Below are 17,864 nucleotides of genomic sequence, written 5' to 3' on the forward strand. Positions count from 1 at the left end.
CATATCTGATCAATGGGTATTACCATGACACTATAACCAACTACCATATTGACCCATGACCATATGTCACCTATGGGTATTACCATGACATTATAACCAAATACCACATTGAACCATGACCCATATGTGATCTATGGGTATTTCCATGACACTATAACCAACCACCACATTGAACCATGACCCATATGTGATCCATGGGTATTACCATGACACTATAACCAATTACCACATTGACCCATGACCCATATGTCACCCATGGGTATTACCATGACACTATAACCAAATACCACACTGACCCATGACCCATATGTCATCCATGGGTATTACCATGAAACTATAGCCAACTACCACATTGACCCATGACCCATATGTCATCTATGGGTATTACGATGACACTATAACCAACTACCACATTGACCCATGACCCATATGTGATCCATGGATATTACCATGACACTATAACCAACTACCTTTTTGACCCTATGACCCATATGTGATCCATGGGTATTACCTTGACACTATATAAGCAACTAACACATGACGCATGACCCATATGTCATGCATCAATGGGTATTACCATGACACTATAAGCAACTAACACATGACCCATGACCCATACACAGTTTATATATACATTTTGTTTTAAACATAGCAACATAAGATGTATATTTTATTATTGTTTCATTCTCCTTTATAATTTCAAATTAAAATTATGGTATGAAAACCTCGTTACTCTTTATTCTTTGTTGACGTTATACACCCTTTCTATCTCGCTGGAACTACTTTAAAAAATTTGAATTACTAAATATTTAGCGCTAATTTGTACAATTTGAATTTTTCGTTAGTGGAGCTTCAAAAAATTTCACAATTCCTTTCCCTCTAACGTACATACGTTAAGCCTGCATATTAGGGTAAGTTAACTTATTATAAATAGGGAATACATTTTCTATAATCATCTCCGTCGGCTAATTGATCGAAATCTACATTTCTTCATTACGTGTGTGCACTGACTTTGGCGATATAGGTTGTCACTCATCCAAAATTTATTTTTGTTTAATTTACTATTGTCATGATCATCGTTTCTTGTTCTATGATCATCTTCATATATATTATCATCTTAATTTACAACTACATTGGTTTTGATTTCATAATATATCATTGTCGCACTTTAATTACATGTTAACAAAGTAGTCAATATTATTCAAAAGGTGTATTCAATAATATGCATGCGTAGTAATGCATTCATCTATAATTTATTTTTATTGTATGATTATTCTCTGCTCATCAATAGTTTATCATCTTTAATAAATTGGTATTGACTATAGATTTTGTTTATCTTTAAGCAAGAAAGATGTCGAACTTGAAACAAAAAGGATCACCAGGTGTGAAGTCAACTAAACTCATTGCACCTCAGGTTTTGAACCACAACAAGACTACAACTGAAAAATTCATAAGCAGACAATTACTAGATGAAGAAGTTGACTTCTCAAAATCATCAACCGTATCCAATGCACCTATAACATCTAGCACCAAAACCCCTAAAACTAAATCAATAACACCAACGATCACTAACACTTCATCAGCATCACTCACAACAACCACACCATCCTCTGCAAATATATCTAAAACTTCAGCAACTGGACCATCGATACCATCTTCAACACCTACATCTATAACCAAAACTTTAACACCTACATCATCGAAACCATACTCAACACCGACATCGACTACCACATCATCAACACCTATACCTACTACCACAAACTTAACACCTTCATTGACACTACCATCCTCAACAACTACAATAACTACCACATCCTATTTACTTAAAGGAACTACCACATCCTCAACATATACATCTATCACAACACCTACCCTAGAATCTACCCCATCACTAACACAACCAACTGTGAATGGATATGTTGAGGAAAATGTAGAAGGTGAAAAAAATTCCTCTGAATATTGCATACTTGATGGACGTATAAATGTTCATGTTTGGCATAAACGTGAGTTACCAATCATATCTTACAACTTTTTATATGTATAACCTTTTGGTGTACATGTACTTATTAATTCAAAACTAAAACGAACACATGATTATTTGCAGGCTCATTCCACCAGACCCTTGTGCACACATTATTAGTCTGTCCTTTTTCCAAAGAGTAGATCCACAAGTGTACACTTGGGGAAAAGTAAGCAAAGAAATGCGCGAATTATATTAGGAGGAGTTCCAGGTAGTTAACTATATGTGATAAATTGTTGTTTGGAAAACATTTACATTTATACTTATGTTTATATTTTTAATGTGTAGAAAAAATGTTGTTGGGGTGAAACAATAGACTCGATAGTAAGGAAAGCTTGGGAAAGTAAAGCTGCATAAACTTATGGCCAGTATCTCTACAAGATGCGGAGCCAACAAAGAAACCCGCATGCCTTTAAACCAACTCATATTTCACAAGAAGTCTGGAACTCCTGGCGTGCAAAATGGAATACAGATGAATAGAAGCTGAAATCCGAGCAGAACAAGATAAATAGGCGTAACGGTGTGGCTGACGGAATAGCACAACCTACCCATAACGTTGGATCCGCAAATCATTTGAAGATAGCTTCTGATTTGGTAGTTTTTTCTAATGGTACATCAATTTTTATGTTTATGTGTATATTTTACATTTTATGGTATTTATGCAGAATAGGAAAATAGGACGTGATCCACCCCATCGTGAATTGTTCCTATATACACACACAAAGAATCACGATGGAGTTGGATGCTGAAGGTGTTGCATTAAAGGAGGACAAACTATGTTATGATGTTGTTAGTGGTCATGAAAAAAAAAAGACTTTGATGGATTAGGATCTTTTGCAAAGGTGATTCCCAATATTAATGTTAAAACGGATGTATCTTACATTCCGGAAAAAAATTGATGAATTGGAAGAAATGAGGGAGCTTGTTGTTAAACAAACAGAGAAAAATGAAGAGCTTAAAGAAATAATGAAGGCCCAAGAAGAACAATACAACGCAAGAGTCGAGCAACTTGATAAACAACTTAAATCGACAATGGATCTCATTAATGTTATTAGAGAACAACAAAACTAGTAGGTCATAAAGTGATGATATGTTTATTACAAAGTATTTATTTTAGAGTAGCCAGTTTCCATTTTCCATATAATGAATAATTATTGTATTATTTTATGATGTAATGTTCTTTGATTTTTTTTGTTATTTTTGTTTTTCATATATTACTACAAAATAATTTGGATTTAATTTATAAATCAATCATCAATTTGTGCATATGGAATCATTGCTATGGAATCTGCTATATCATATACACCATGGAATTTGCTAGGGATTCATCACCATCGAATTTGCTAGGGATTCATCACCACGAAATTTGGTACGGATTCATAACCACAGTATTTTCTAGGGATTCATCACCACAGAATTTGCTAGGGATTCACAACCACAGAAATTGCTAGGGATTCTTCACCACGGAATTTGATAGGGATTCACAACCACGGAATTTGCTTGGGATTGATCACTACGTATTTTGCTAGGGATTCATCACCATGGATTTTGCGAGGGATTCATTACCACAGAATTTGCTACAGATCCACTACAACAGAATTTGTGATGGAAGAACTACTATGGAATTCGCAAAGGAATCGTACTACGCAATATACGATGGAATACCATCTACAACGGATTTCATTCCGTTGTCATATCTGTGAAAAAATGATTGTTTCTGTAGCAAACCCTCTGTATGGGCTTTTTTGGGACGAAAATCGGTAGTCGCAATTTCCATCGCTATTTGTCTTTTGCAATGGAATTTCAGCTTTTCGCAACGGATTCCTTCCCTGTCAAAATCGTGTTTTTCTTGTAGTGGTATTATAATATTGATTGTTAATTGAGGGTTTTATGTTGTTAAAATAGATAGCCTAAGAACTCTTGGTCTAAAGCCTTATTGCATGGTTCTTGATTGATTTGTTGCTCTCAGGTCGACTATTTGTTCGACTGTCTATCTTATCTAAGACTACACACAACTTTATGTATTATGTGAAAGACCAGGATGTAGCCCCTAGCACCTGTCTATAAGACCAAGATGTAGCCGCTAGCATTGTAGGAAAAGATCAAGGTTGTAACCATGGAGTATGAAGGACTAGGATATGGCCCCTCACACCTATATGTAAGACCCGGATGTGGCCCCGGGAATTGTAGGAAAAGACCATGGCTGAAACCATGTCAATAGTCTGAAATACCAGGATTTGGCCCCTGACACCTTATGTAGGATTAGGATGTGTCCCCTGGAATTGTGGAGTATAACAATGGCTAGAACCATGTAAACGATACCGAAGATCTGGACTCGTTATGTATGATATAGGTATGTGAATAAGAGACTTGGTTGTTCGGTGCTACGGTTGAGAAATTTGCTTATATGCATTGTATGCATGGTGTAATATGTGCTACACAAGGGAACTCACTAACCTTTGTGCATACAGTTGTAGATTAAAATGTTTTTCAGGTTGTTCGTGTGAATAGCTCGGCGGGACTTTACACACGTATCATACATTAATGGTTTTCATTGTTTTGTGAATTCAACAATGATAATTTGATGGTATGAAATCAAAATTAATGTCACTTATTGATTTATCTAAAAGGGTTTTAATTGGTTAAACTTATTTTAAATGAAATTTTTTTCTGGAACTTTGGGACGTTACAAGAACTCAACATACCACGCCTGGGGCTGCTCCTGGAGGTCAGTAATGATAGCGGTACTGAAGGTGCTACGTATGATATGCGCTGAATTAGCTTGTATCTGACGACCAACATGTAGGGTCTGAAAAATAAACGTTGGCATCTCCAATGTGCGGTTGTCCCAATCCCCTCTAACACCCTAAGCATTGGTATTTCCTTCAACGTGTGGCAAGTTCCTAAATAACAAAAGTTTTAGGTACATATCAATTTCAAATTTCAGGAAAGTATAGTTCATAAAGTTACAAGAAACTATACTAATCTCTCAGCACACACCCTCCCCCTTAAGATCCTAAAGCACCTAATTAAACTAGTCTACACTGGAAGTCTGGACACCGTCCACTGTACTCAGTTTATTCATATCATGACTCTGATACCAACTTGTAACACCGTGATTTTCCACCTATTTTTTAATTTTTAAAAACATTATTTAATAGATTTATGCAATGAACATCTTATTAATTGTATTAAAAACATCACCGGTATTACTTTCAAAAACAATCCATCAAAATTCAAATTTACAAACAGGTAAAAAACCAAGTACCAAAACCAAGTCTAAATGAAACATCACGAGAAGTCTCAACTGGTATCATCTCTAAATAACCTAAATAAAACTACCCCAAAAGTCCCAACCTCACCAAGCCATCAATATCAAGCTACATGTACTAATGCATGGCAAAACAACAAGCAAAGAAACAAATTACAGCATCAGCACAATGATTCAATCTCATTCACATGGATAAGGAAATAAACTTACTGCGTACATGATGTTTAGTCATGCATTCAATTCAACATATATTGATCATTATTAATATATAATGCATACATTAATCTGGAAATTCTTTTCATAACAATAATTATTATTTGTTATGTTCGTCATTATAATTACTTTTAATGTCCTTCCCTACATGCGTCTAAAACATTGCTTAAATCCCCAAAGAAAGACCATATTCGCTACTAACATGGAATGGAAACTAAGAAAAGAAAGAATGTCAGCAACACAAGCAATAATACAACAAGCTTCATTCATTTCCTCTTGTAGCATAAAACAAGAAGAACAAGTACCTATACCATGGAATAGAAACTAAGAAACAAAGAGAGCAGAAGAAAGAGAAAAAAATAATGATATAAAACTTTTTACCATTAAAAACATTGAGAAGCTGACAATCATGGAATGGGCATTCTTGCCATTCATAGCGGAAAGAATGTCTGCAACATGACCAATAGAATGACAAGCTTCATCGAATTCCTCTTGTACCATAAAACAAGAAGAGCAAGTTCTTATAACGTTGAATGGAAACCAAGAAACAAATATCTGAGAAGAAAAAACAAAAATAATGGTATAATTTTTTTTACCATCAACAACATTGGGAAGTTGACGATCAGGAAAAGAATGGCTAAAGGAAACACGAGACGTTGTCACCTCACGAAGAAAATTTTCAAATTAGTGAGGCATCGACAAACGTTTGCACTTATGAGAAGTAGTAGGAACCGATAAGGAACAACATCGAGATCTAAAGACAAAGGAACGGATAGTGGGGTGTCGACCAAGGAAATAGGAGGAGTACCTACAAGTTGTTCAATCATAAATGCGTCTGACCCGAATCCAGCTAGCCACAAAGGAGACCCGATTGGACGAACTACAAAATCCAACCCCTTGTTAGAAATCAGATTTTATAACATAATATCACAAGGGGATATCTCATCAGAGATATAGGCAGACAAATTAAAAGTGCATTTACTCTTTCTTACAATATTTAATGCACAAACAGAAAGAAAGAGAACAACATTTATATAAGGTGGAATTAGAAAAAGAGAAGTGAAGATACACTACCAAATTAGGAAAGAAAAGGCATTTATTACTAACCTGGGTGATTGATTGATAATATTGGTCCCTAGTTCTGAGTTTTCTAAATTGGGGTCATATGACATAAAGGCAGTACCACCTTAGGAAAAAGAACCTCTTTGTGTAGTAACGAGAGAACAAAGTAAGATATCTACACAAATCCACAATGAATGGAACTCCATCATCCAAGTTAGGCAAAGAACCAAATATTGCGTGAATCTATCCAAAAAAACTTTCTTTTCCATCCAACATTAGTACCATGAATATCATAAGAAAGGCGAAAATGACGACTACTGAAAGAATACCAATCCCCATACTTTTTCAAATGATAAAAAAATTGAAATAAAAGCACATGCAAAGGAATGTGAGAATATACACAAAAGCTTCAAAGGTAATAAGCTTTGAAAAAACATTATGGCAAAGCTGAATTGGATAGATTCCATAAAAACATAATACCTCTAAGAAAAATGATGTAGGAGGAATCTTAACCTACACACAAGAAACCTAAGGTAAAATCGTACCTTATAAGCAGGCTGTGAAGAATACATGAAGATGAGGAAGGAATGGCAACACCATCCACAAAAGAAAGCTGGTACTCATTAACAAATAGATCTAACATAATGTCAACCTAAGAAGAAACAAACGGCCTATCAAAAGCCATTATACAATGCGACATAAAAAAGGAAAAAACTACAAAAAATAGAAGATTCTAAAATGGTGATTACCCATTATATAAAAGAAGAAACTAGTTAAAGCAACAATTATCAGTCCAATCAAATAAACCGACGTGACTAACTGACGACATAAGCAATAAATGAATCATGTACTTATCACATGTGAGACATTTCATTTATCAAGAAAGATTTTCAAGTATGAACGGAAAAGAATTTTGGCACCATTTATTACCCTTCAGATTGGGGGGCTTAATGGTGTACACTTACCGACCCATTAGACGGATACCGACCCGGTCAAATAGATCGGGATATATATGACAAAAGGGTAGTCGTTCCAAATAATAGAGCGACAAGGAAACACAAATATATGATGAGAAAAAGATGTGAAATAAGATATATCCCATGATTTACGCATAAATAACAAATCTCACCAGTAATAAAATACAAAGCACTACAAAGAACCTATTTATCTTTACCCGGGTAATGCAAGCTATTAGGTAAAACCGTGCACCAACGAATACATAGATGCCTATAAAATCCTTTGAAGATGCATTGATAAGGTAAGGTTTTCGAAACAAGGATCCAATACAATTTTATTCAAAGCTTTAAACGACATCTAACTTAGGCATCAGAGAGTACTATAGTGGTCTATCCATCGGTATGGCTTTCTAACCTATCTTTGGTCTTGATTTTGTAGCTTGTCTTCCTAAGTTCTCATTAGAAGAGGTTTTCTACAACTATATACCATGTATCTGGAAGACTACGTAGGAAAATTTTAGTTGCGGTGATAGGTTGGGTTGTAGTGATAGGCTGAGTTGTAGAAGGAACTACGTGAGATTGAGATTGAGATAAATTGAGAAATGGATTCTCATGAGATATTTTGAGAATCCCATTTTGTGTTTAAGTAAGGATAGGATAAGTGGCTATCATCGACACAGAAGATACCACCGGAACTTCATTTTACGATCTTCACAATGAACAATAGTTTCCACTCTAATATCACTCATAATAGTCTTATCTACTTCTTTATTGACATTCTCATCCTCATCAGCCGTTGAAGGCTTTGCTTTTATCTTGACTTTTCTTTGCTTCTTTGGCTTCGAAACGACAACCACTTCAATAACTTTTTCCTTTTGGCTTTCCTCCTCGACCTATTTTTCTATTAATAAAATTAGCATCAAAACTTGCTTGTATGTTTGTAGAAACATGCCTTGGAGCAATATTTGGAATTTCCTTATAAATGGAAAAAACGCCATTATCAGAAGGCACGTTATCAAACATCACGGCGGGAATTAAACAAACTTATGAGAAATTGAAATCTGCTAGAAACATCACATTCGAAACATTAAACTTCAAAATCTTATCCATATTCACAACCTTCGTCTATGGACATTTGTAATGATCTCTGACGTTCTTAACAACAATCGACCATATCTGAGCATAAGAGATTTCAGAGTCCTTTGTCAACGAAGAAGGGCTAACAAAAAATTGAGTCCACCAAACTTGACCTATGTCAATTTTATCATCGATATAAGGACCGTACATCGGAGAAAGAAACAATTTACTCGCATTATCAGACCCTGTTGTTATTTTAGAGAATCATTTGAAGAAAATGGAGAAGATCGCATTCCAGATAACATGAAAGCATGTCTTCTTGAACTTAGGTAATTCACACAAAACTAGTGTGTATTACATATGATGAAGAGCTTTCAACATATTGGCCAATGTCAGATTAACGTGATGATACAAAGAATTATCTATAGGTAAACACAATAGCTTGCAAAAATTTGCCATCGAAATTGTCGTTTTCACCTTGAATCTCAAAATTGACACCATCCTTCGCCTTGTTGTAGCTTGCAATAGAGTAGGATTGTAACACTCTAAATTTTCAAACAAAATTTTCATTTTTAATTCCACACAAAACACGGTTTAATATCTCACACTCAAATCATAATTGTCTCAAAACACAATCACAAAAACTGTTTGACTCAATCACAAAAACTGTTTGACTCATATCCCAGAATCCTCACAAAAACTGAGATGTACCTGAAACACATTTCACAAATAATTAGCCTCTCATGGCTATATCTCAATAAGGACCCTCCGGTCATGTGTCTCAGTGAGGACCCTCCGGTCTCACAGGTCGGGTTGGACCCTCCAGTCCTGTATCTCAGTGAGCACCCTCCGGTCTCACAGCTCGGTTTGGACCCTCTAGTCCTAGCTCAATAAGGCACAAAATAATATACAACATAAATCACAAAGACAGAATGCATAATATATCACATAATTCAGTATAAGCACATAAGTCCTTCCGGTCAATAACTCAGGAAAGACCCTCTGGTCACACAGTATTACCACTCAGGTAAGTATAGTGAGAAGACTCACCTCGTAGGTAAAGCAATTATGTCTCGTACTCAATGGTCGGTCTAGACTCTGCCTCCAAATGGTCGTAAACACTGAATGGATGCCGGATCCAATGACTCTTTCTTATTCTAAGCCTTTTACCCCTCAAGTTTCTGGGAGTCGGGATGTTACAATTCTCCCCCACTGGAAATAGACTTCGCCCTCGAAGTCATTCTCTGGGAACAGCTCTGGGTACTACTCACGCATCTCAGACTCTGACACCCAAGTCCACTCGGATCCTCTCCGATGCTGCCACTGAACCTTATCCAAGGGCACCTCCTTATTCCTCAAGACTTTCACCTTCTTATCCAAAATCACCACTGGCTTCTCAATGTAGTTTAGGCTTTCACGAACCTGAATGTCCTCTAAAGGGACCACTACCGTTTCGTCGACTAGATACTTCCTCAGATAGGATACATGGAAGCTCTAACTGATACGCTACCCTCCTTACTCGAGCAACCACTCTGAAAGGTCCAATGTATCTAGGGCCTAGCTTGCCCCGCTTCCTAAATCGGATCACCCCTTTCCATGGGTATACCTTCAGGAGGACAAAATCACCGACCTGGAACTCTAGCTCGGAACGTCTCCGGTCTGCGTAACTCTTCTAACGACACTGGGCCGTCAGTAACCTCTATCTGACCTGCTGGATTTGCTCTGTCGTCTTGAGGACTATCTTAGTGCTCCCCATCACTCTCTGCCCAACCTACCCCAATAGAAGGGAGTCTGGCACCTCCTCCCGTATAAAAGCGCAAAGGGAGGCATACCGATACTGGATTGATGGTCGTTGTTGGATAAAAACTCAGCCAAGGGCAAGTAAGTCTCCCAATCCCACCAAAATCCATAACACATGCGCGTAGCATGTCCTCGAGCGTCTAAATCGTCCACTCGCTCTGACCGTATGTCTGCGGGTGGTATGCGGTGTTGAAATGCAGCTGGGTACCCAACTACTCATGAAATTTCTTCCAGAACTGGGAAGTAAAACGCACACCACGATCTGACACTATCGATGTTTGAACCCCATGCCGTGCCACCACCTCTCGAACGTAGACCTCGGCCAATTTCTCCGTAGAGAAGCTCTCACTTATAGCCAGGATGTGAGCACTGTTTTTCAACCAATCTACAATCATCCAAATCGCATCGACACACCGTGCAGTCCTTGGTAACTTCGTAATAAAATCCATGGAAATCTGCTCCCACTTCCATAGAGGAATATCCAAAGGCTGTACCTAGCCATGAGGACGCTGGTGCTCTGCCTTGACCTTGCGGCAGGTCAAACACCTCTCGACTATCCATGCCACATCTCTCTTCATACAGGGCCACTAGTACTCGGGTTTCAAATCCATGTACATCTTAGTGGCCTCATGGTGAATGGAAAACCTCGACTTATGGGCCTCCTCCATCAAAGTCTGTCGAGCTCCACCCGTGTATGGCACCCATATCCGCCCATGGTAGGTCATAAGCCCACGTCTATCCGTCTAAAACTCAGAAATCTGCCCAATCACCCGTTCTCTCTTGCGTTTTTTTTGGTCTCGTGGACACCGCTTGGGCCTCTCGGATGGTATCTAAGACCGGAGTCATCCACGTAATCCTCATACAAATGTCTCGGATCGGCGCACTCGCGGCTCTACGACTCAGGGCATCGGCCACCACATTAGCCTTGCCGGGATGATACAAAATCTCACAGTCATAGTCCTTCACTACATCCAACGACATCCTTTGTCTTATATTCAGGTTGGGCTGATCCATAAGGCATCTCAGGCTCTTATGGTCTGTGTATATGGTACATCGGACACCATAAAGATAGTGGCGCCAAATCTTGATGGCGAATACTACCATCCCCAGCTCCAAATCATGGGTGTGATATATCGTCTCGTGAGGCTTCAGCTGCCTCGACACATATGCTATCACGTGCCCTCTCTGCATCAACACATCACGCAACCCCGAAATGGATGCATCAAAGTAGACTACGAAGTCCTCTGCTCCCTCCGGAAGGGCTAACACTGGAGCTTCTCACAATCTCTAGCGAAGAGTCTCGAATGATGCCTGCTACTCAGGCCCCGAAGCAAAGATAACACCCTTCCTGGTCAACCTGGTGAGAGGAACAACAATCTTGGAGAAATCTATGATAAACCTCCGATAGTAGCCTGCCAGACCCATAAAACTTATGATCTCGGATGAGGATCTTGGCACCTCCCATCACATAACTGCCTTAATCTTGGACGGGTCGACTAAAATCCCATTCTGGTTAGTGAGCTGTCCCAAAAACTGGACCTCTCATAACCAGAAATCACACTTGGAGAATCTGGCATAAAGCCTCTCCATCCTCAACACTCTAAGAATCTCCCGTAAATGTTCCTCGTGCTGTTCCGTAGACCTCGAGTACACCAAAATATCATCGATGAACACGATCACCGACCGATCCAACATGGGCCTACACACCCGGTTCATGAGGTCTATGAACGTTGCCGGTGCATTGGTGAGCCCGAAAGGCATCACCATAATCTCGTAATGCCTATAACGAGCCCGAAAGGCCGTCTTCGGGATATCCTCCTCGCAGACCCTCATCGGATGATACCTAGATCTCAAATCAATATTGGTAAACCAGGATGTTCCCTGCAACTGATCAAACAAATCGTCGATCCTCGGTAGTGGATAACTCTTCTTGACCGTCAACTTATTCAACTCCGGTAGTCGATGCACATCCGGTGTGAACCATCCTTTTTTGTTGACAAAACGATATGGTGCTCCCCACAACGAGGTACTCGGTCTAATGAAACCCTTCCCCAACAGCTCCTGTAGCTACGAGGATAACTCCTGCATCTCTGGCGGCGCAAGGCGATATGGTGCCTTGGCAATAAGCACCGCCCCCGGAATCAGATCGATCCGGAACTCCACCTGTCTCTCAGGAGGCACACCCGGAAAATCCTCAGGGAAAACATCCGGGAACTCACACACCACTGGAACATCGAAAATAGAGATCGACCTCTCTGTGACAAGTCGTGTATCCATTACATATGCTGAAGGACCATACATCCCTGTTGTAGACTCTGCCTTGCCTTGGTGGCAGAGCAGAAAGCTAATCCCGATCTAGTCCCCTCGCCACAGACCGTAAGCACTTCCCCACTAGGGTCTCGTATCGTCACCATCTGACGCTCGCAATCAATCACGGCTCAAAACCGGCTCAACCAGTCCATGCCCACTATGTCACAGACATCTCCCATCGCCATCGGCACCAGATCTATCGGAAACTCAACACCAAAAATCTCTAAAACACATCCCCGAAATACATCAGTGGCAAAAGCCGCATGCTTGTTGGCTATGGAAACCCTCAGCGGTCAACTCAGAACCTCGTGTCTAATACTAATGCGATAACTAAAAGATAAAGACATGAAGGATCGACTCGCACTCGAGTCAAACAATACCAAGGCAGGCACATAATTCATAAGAAAAGTACCTATATGAACATAGTATAAGCATAACAAATCTCAAAATAACAAGAATAAGGAGATACGTAACAGCAACAACGTCAGGTGCTGCGCGGACCTCCTCCGCAGTCAGTTGGAAAGCTCTCCCACGAGCACACGGAGCCTCGGTCTTCCCTGGCCAACCATCAGTAATGCGCAAAGCAGCAGGAGCAGAACTCTGCGCTGATCCCTAAGTGAGCTGAGGACACTCGGCCTTCCGGTGACCAGTCTGGTTGCAATGAAAGAAAACCAAAAATCCCTTGGGGCATTCCTTCTCTATATGCCCTTCCTTCCCACATTTGTAGCAAATCCCTGCTCGGCAAGATCCCTCGTGACTCTTGATGAACTTGCCACAAGTGCGGCCCTTCTGGCCTCCTACTCTCGAATCAGCGGGCTTTGCCCGCCTCTGTCACACCCCCAAACCAGACGGCGGAAACGTCCGGGGGTGGATGACTTCATTTGTAGTATCACAACAAATGCATTATAGTAATCAAAGTACAAACAACCATTGCATTAATATGTACAAGTTTTTACATGTGTTCAATCAATGTATACCGACACCAAAATAGTGATACAAAAGAAGAAGACATGACTCAAAATAACTCCATCTTCTGAAAAGCTCGGGGAGTACCTGTCTACTGATTCCCTGAGAATACAAGTAATTTGAAAAGAGAGTATCAACATAAAGTTGAGTGAGTGCATAAGTATTTATGTTTGAAAGTATGTTTTCTATTCTATGAATATGTAAACTGTACCAGAAAATCCTATATTTTCTGTTGTATATGAAAAGTAGTTTTAATCACATAAAACCGTTCTTTTTTTAAACGAATGTTCTGTATTTTTATTCCTTTTGTAAAACCTGTAATTGTGAGTGTGCCTGGTTCCCCCAGCTGTTATTGTAAACTGTAATGTAATACTGTAGATTGTATCTTGTAAACTAGTACTTTGAAGATTTACTTATGTTTAGTTAATTATAAACTAATGTATTGTTAATATATTTTTAATGAGTTATTATAACCATACTGAGACTATATGGTCTGAAACAACGCTTTGAAGGCATTAAAACTATTGATAACAATTGTCACTCGTGGGCGTGTATGCCTGGCTGTAGCTAGCAGTCTGAGTGCGGGGTTGTCAATCCCAATATAGATCTATACACACTTGTTTCGATCCCCGACTGGAGATTCTGGTTATAATATCAGGACTTTAACTATATTGTTTAAATAAATAAACAACCTGAATTTGTTGACTCATAAAAAGCATCTAAACGTTACATGTATAATAGTTATGAAAACCCAATCATTCTGAAATAAATGATTGATAGTATGCTCCTGAATTAGTATTCTTAACATGTATATGAAAGATGTATACCCTTGATTAGTTTTGAATCAAACCCCTGTTCTAGTAAATTGGTGTACTCTAGTATACTTGAATCATGAATTAATGTTCTATGAATTATAAATTATACATATTATAATTCATATGTACTTTCTTAATTGATACTAACTGTTCATGAATGCAACCCCTTGCTCAACATGTTACAAAGGGTATTTGAACTGAATGACAATACTTTTATAAGGAAAAGGAACCAAAGTGAGTTATCAGTCCTAAGCCTTTTAAATCTTATATATATATATATATATATATATATATATATATATATATATATATATATATATATATATGGTTTCTGGGGAAAAATATAAGTTTATAAAATCATTTAAAGCATTTAACATTTTGAAATACTTTTGGTGACTTGATGTCACTTTAAACACAATTTAAAATCATTTGATTTAATAACAATTGAAATCCGTTTTGGTAAGATATTTTGAAACCATTTGTTCGTAACATAAAATTCTTGTGGTAGACTTGTATTCCCCCCGTCCTTAAAACAGTAAAAACTATGAAAATACGGGGGTATAAACTCACCTTATAGTGAGTAAATCTGAAAGTCCGATATAGGATGAAAAGTCACACGAGTGAAGTCCCGAGTAAAAACAGATCATATTTAGCATATATAACCACATATATATGTATACAATTAGTGGATTAACACTTAAAGTGTATAAGTAATAGCCTTAGGATGTAGGAAACACTTACTAAGAAGTGTTAGAATCAAAACTAGAAGGCTAAAGGAAGATCACGGCCAGCAAATAAGGGTTCACGGCCCTAAGGGGTGTTCACGGCCACCTTGATCCTATGAAGATTTGATGCTTCACGGCCCAAAACCTGAAAATTGGCTAGTTCACGCCCCAAGAACAAGTGTGTGTTCTTGGTGAAAAAGATGGTGATTTGAAGATGTTTTTGAAGAGAAAGGAAGGTTTCCTTTGATGATACTTGAGAGTTCTTGGCTGGAAGATGTGAGAAATGAAGGGATATTATACTAAATCTATATATATGGCGAGGGGTTCACGGTCCAAAGGGTTCACGACCATGAACATCGTTTGCGGTCCGAAGGGTATACGGCCCGAAGCCGTTTGCGGCCTCGTTTACGGCCGAAGTGTTCCCGGTCCGAGGTTGGTGTACGGTTCGAAGGAAAAGAAGAAAATGCATGCGAGACTTCTCGGATTTTAAGCCATACCCTTCTTAACACAACAACACTTTGAATACAATGATTAAAACCATAAAATACATTACTCTAACTTATAAAAAATAGAATAAAATTTTAGTTGACTTTAGTTGACCCAAGTTTGACTTTACAAGAAGAAAATAACAGGATGTTACATTATCCCCCCGTTAGAGAGAATTTCGTCCCGAAATTTGGATTAAAGCGATACAGAAAGACTAGGGAAAAAGATGTGGATACTTTTGTTGCATTTGATCCTCCCGCTCCCAAGTGAATTCAGGTCCTCGTTTTGCATTCCAGCGAACCTTCACTATCGGGATACGGCTTTGTTTTGTTCTCTTGATTTCCCTATCTAGGATTTCTACGGGTTCTTCCACGAAGTTGAGGCTCCCGTCTATCTCGATCTCGTCGAGTGGAATAACAAAAGTCTCTTCGGATAAGCACTTTTTCAAGTTAGAGATGTGGAAGGTAGGATGTATGTTACTTAGTTCTTGAGGTAGTCGGAGTTTGTAAGCTACTGGACCAATTCTAGCAAGAATCTCAAACGGTCCGATGTACCTTGGGTTCAACTTGCCACGCTTTCCAAAGCGTATCATGCCCTTCCAGGGTGAGACCTTCAACATGACGCGGTCACCAACCTGGAACTCCAAAGCTTTTCTCCTTTTGTCAGTGTAGCTTTTATGTCTATCTCTGGAAGCTTTAAGTCGCTCCCAAATTTGTACGATTTTCTCTGTAGTTTCACGAATGATTTCCAGGCCAGTGAGAATACTGTCAGAAACTTGACCTCTAGCTAGCTTCGTATCACCCACTTCAACCCAACACATAGGTGATCTGCACTTGCGGCCATAGAGGGCTTCGAATGGAGCAGCCTTTATGCTAGTGTGATAACTGTTATTGTAAGAAAATTCGACAAATGGTAAATGAGTATCCCATGCCTTTCCAAAGTCTATCACACAAGCTCGCAACATATCTTCTAGAGTTTGAATCTTCCTATCACTCTGTCCGTCAGTTTGTGGATGGTAGGTTATACTTATGTCCAGCCTAGTTCCCAGAGACCTGAAGGTTTCTGGTACTCTACCTTTACTTTGGCACAAGTAAGGCACTTTCCCACAAAGGTAGCGATCTCGGCCTTCATGTTAGGCCACCAGTATAGTTTCTTGAGGTCCATATACATCTTGTCTGAACCTGGATGAATGAAGTATCGGGTTTTGTGTGCTTCATTCATAACTACGTCTCTGTAACCACCGAACTTTGGTGTCCAGATTCGGTTCATGAAACAATAGAATCCATCATCCCTTACTTCGAAGTTTTTATCCATTCCTCTTAGGGATTCGCCTGCCACGTTTTCGCTTTCAAGGCCTCGAGTTTAGCCTCTTTGATCTATGTGGACAGATGTGGATGGATTGTCATGGTCAACGACTTTACTCGGTGCCCTGAATATTCTTTTCTGCTTAAAGCGTCAACTACTACAATGGCTTTACCCGGGTGATAACGAATCTCGCATTCGTAATCGTTCAGTAGCTCTACCCACCGTCGTTGTCTCATGTTCAGTTCTTTCTGGTCGAAGATATGCTGAAGACTTTTATGGTCCGTGTATATTGTGCTTTTCGTGCCATATAGATAATGTCTCCAGATCTTCAGAGCAAATACCACTACTCCTAGTTCAAGGCCATATGTTGTATAGTTGACCTCATGTGCTTTTAGCTGTCCCGAGGCGTAGCATATAAACTTTCCTCGTTGCATAAGAACACATCCAAGCCCTTGATTACAAGCATCACAGTACACTACGAAGTCTTCTGTCCCTTCAGGGAGAGACAATATCGGTGCACTACACAGGGCTCGCTTCAGCGGTTGGAACGATGTTTCTTGTTTCTCTCCCCAGCTAAAAGTTACACCCTTTTGCGTCAGGGTGGTAAGTGGTTTAGCAACTCGGGAGAAATTTTGAATAAATCTGCGATAATAGCCAGCAAGACCTAAGAATTGTCGGATTTCTGTAGGTGTTTTGGGTGCTGGCCAGTTCTCGATTGTCTTTATTTTGGAAGGGTCCACGTGTATTCCTTCTGAACTAATCACATGGCCCAGGAAGTCTACCTTCTTGATCCAAAATTCACATTTTGAGAACTTCGTATAATGTTTCTCTCTTCTCAGAGTTTGTAATACTTGA

The sequence above is a fragment of the Lactuca virosa genome, chromosome 4 (genome assembly GCF_052849685.1).
Source record: "Lactuca virosa cultivar CGN04683 chromosome 4, Lactuca_virosa_CGN04683_v6, whole genome shotgun sequence".
Classification (NCBI taxonomy): Eukaryota; Viridiplantae; Streptophyta; class Magnoliopsida; order Asterales; family Asteraceae; genus Lactuca; species Lactuca virosa.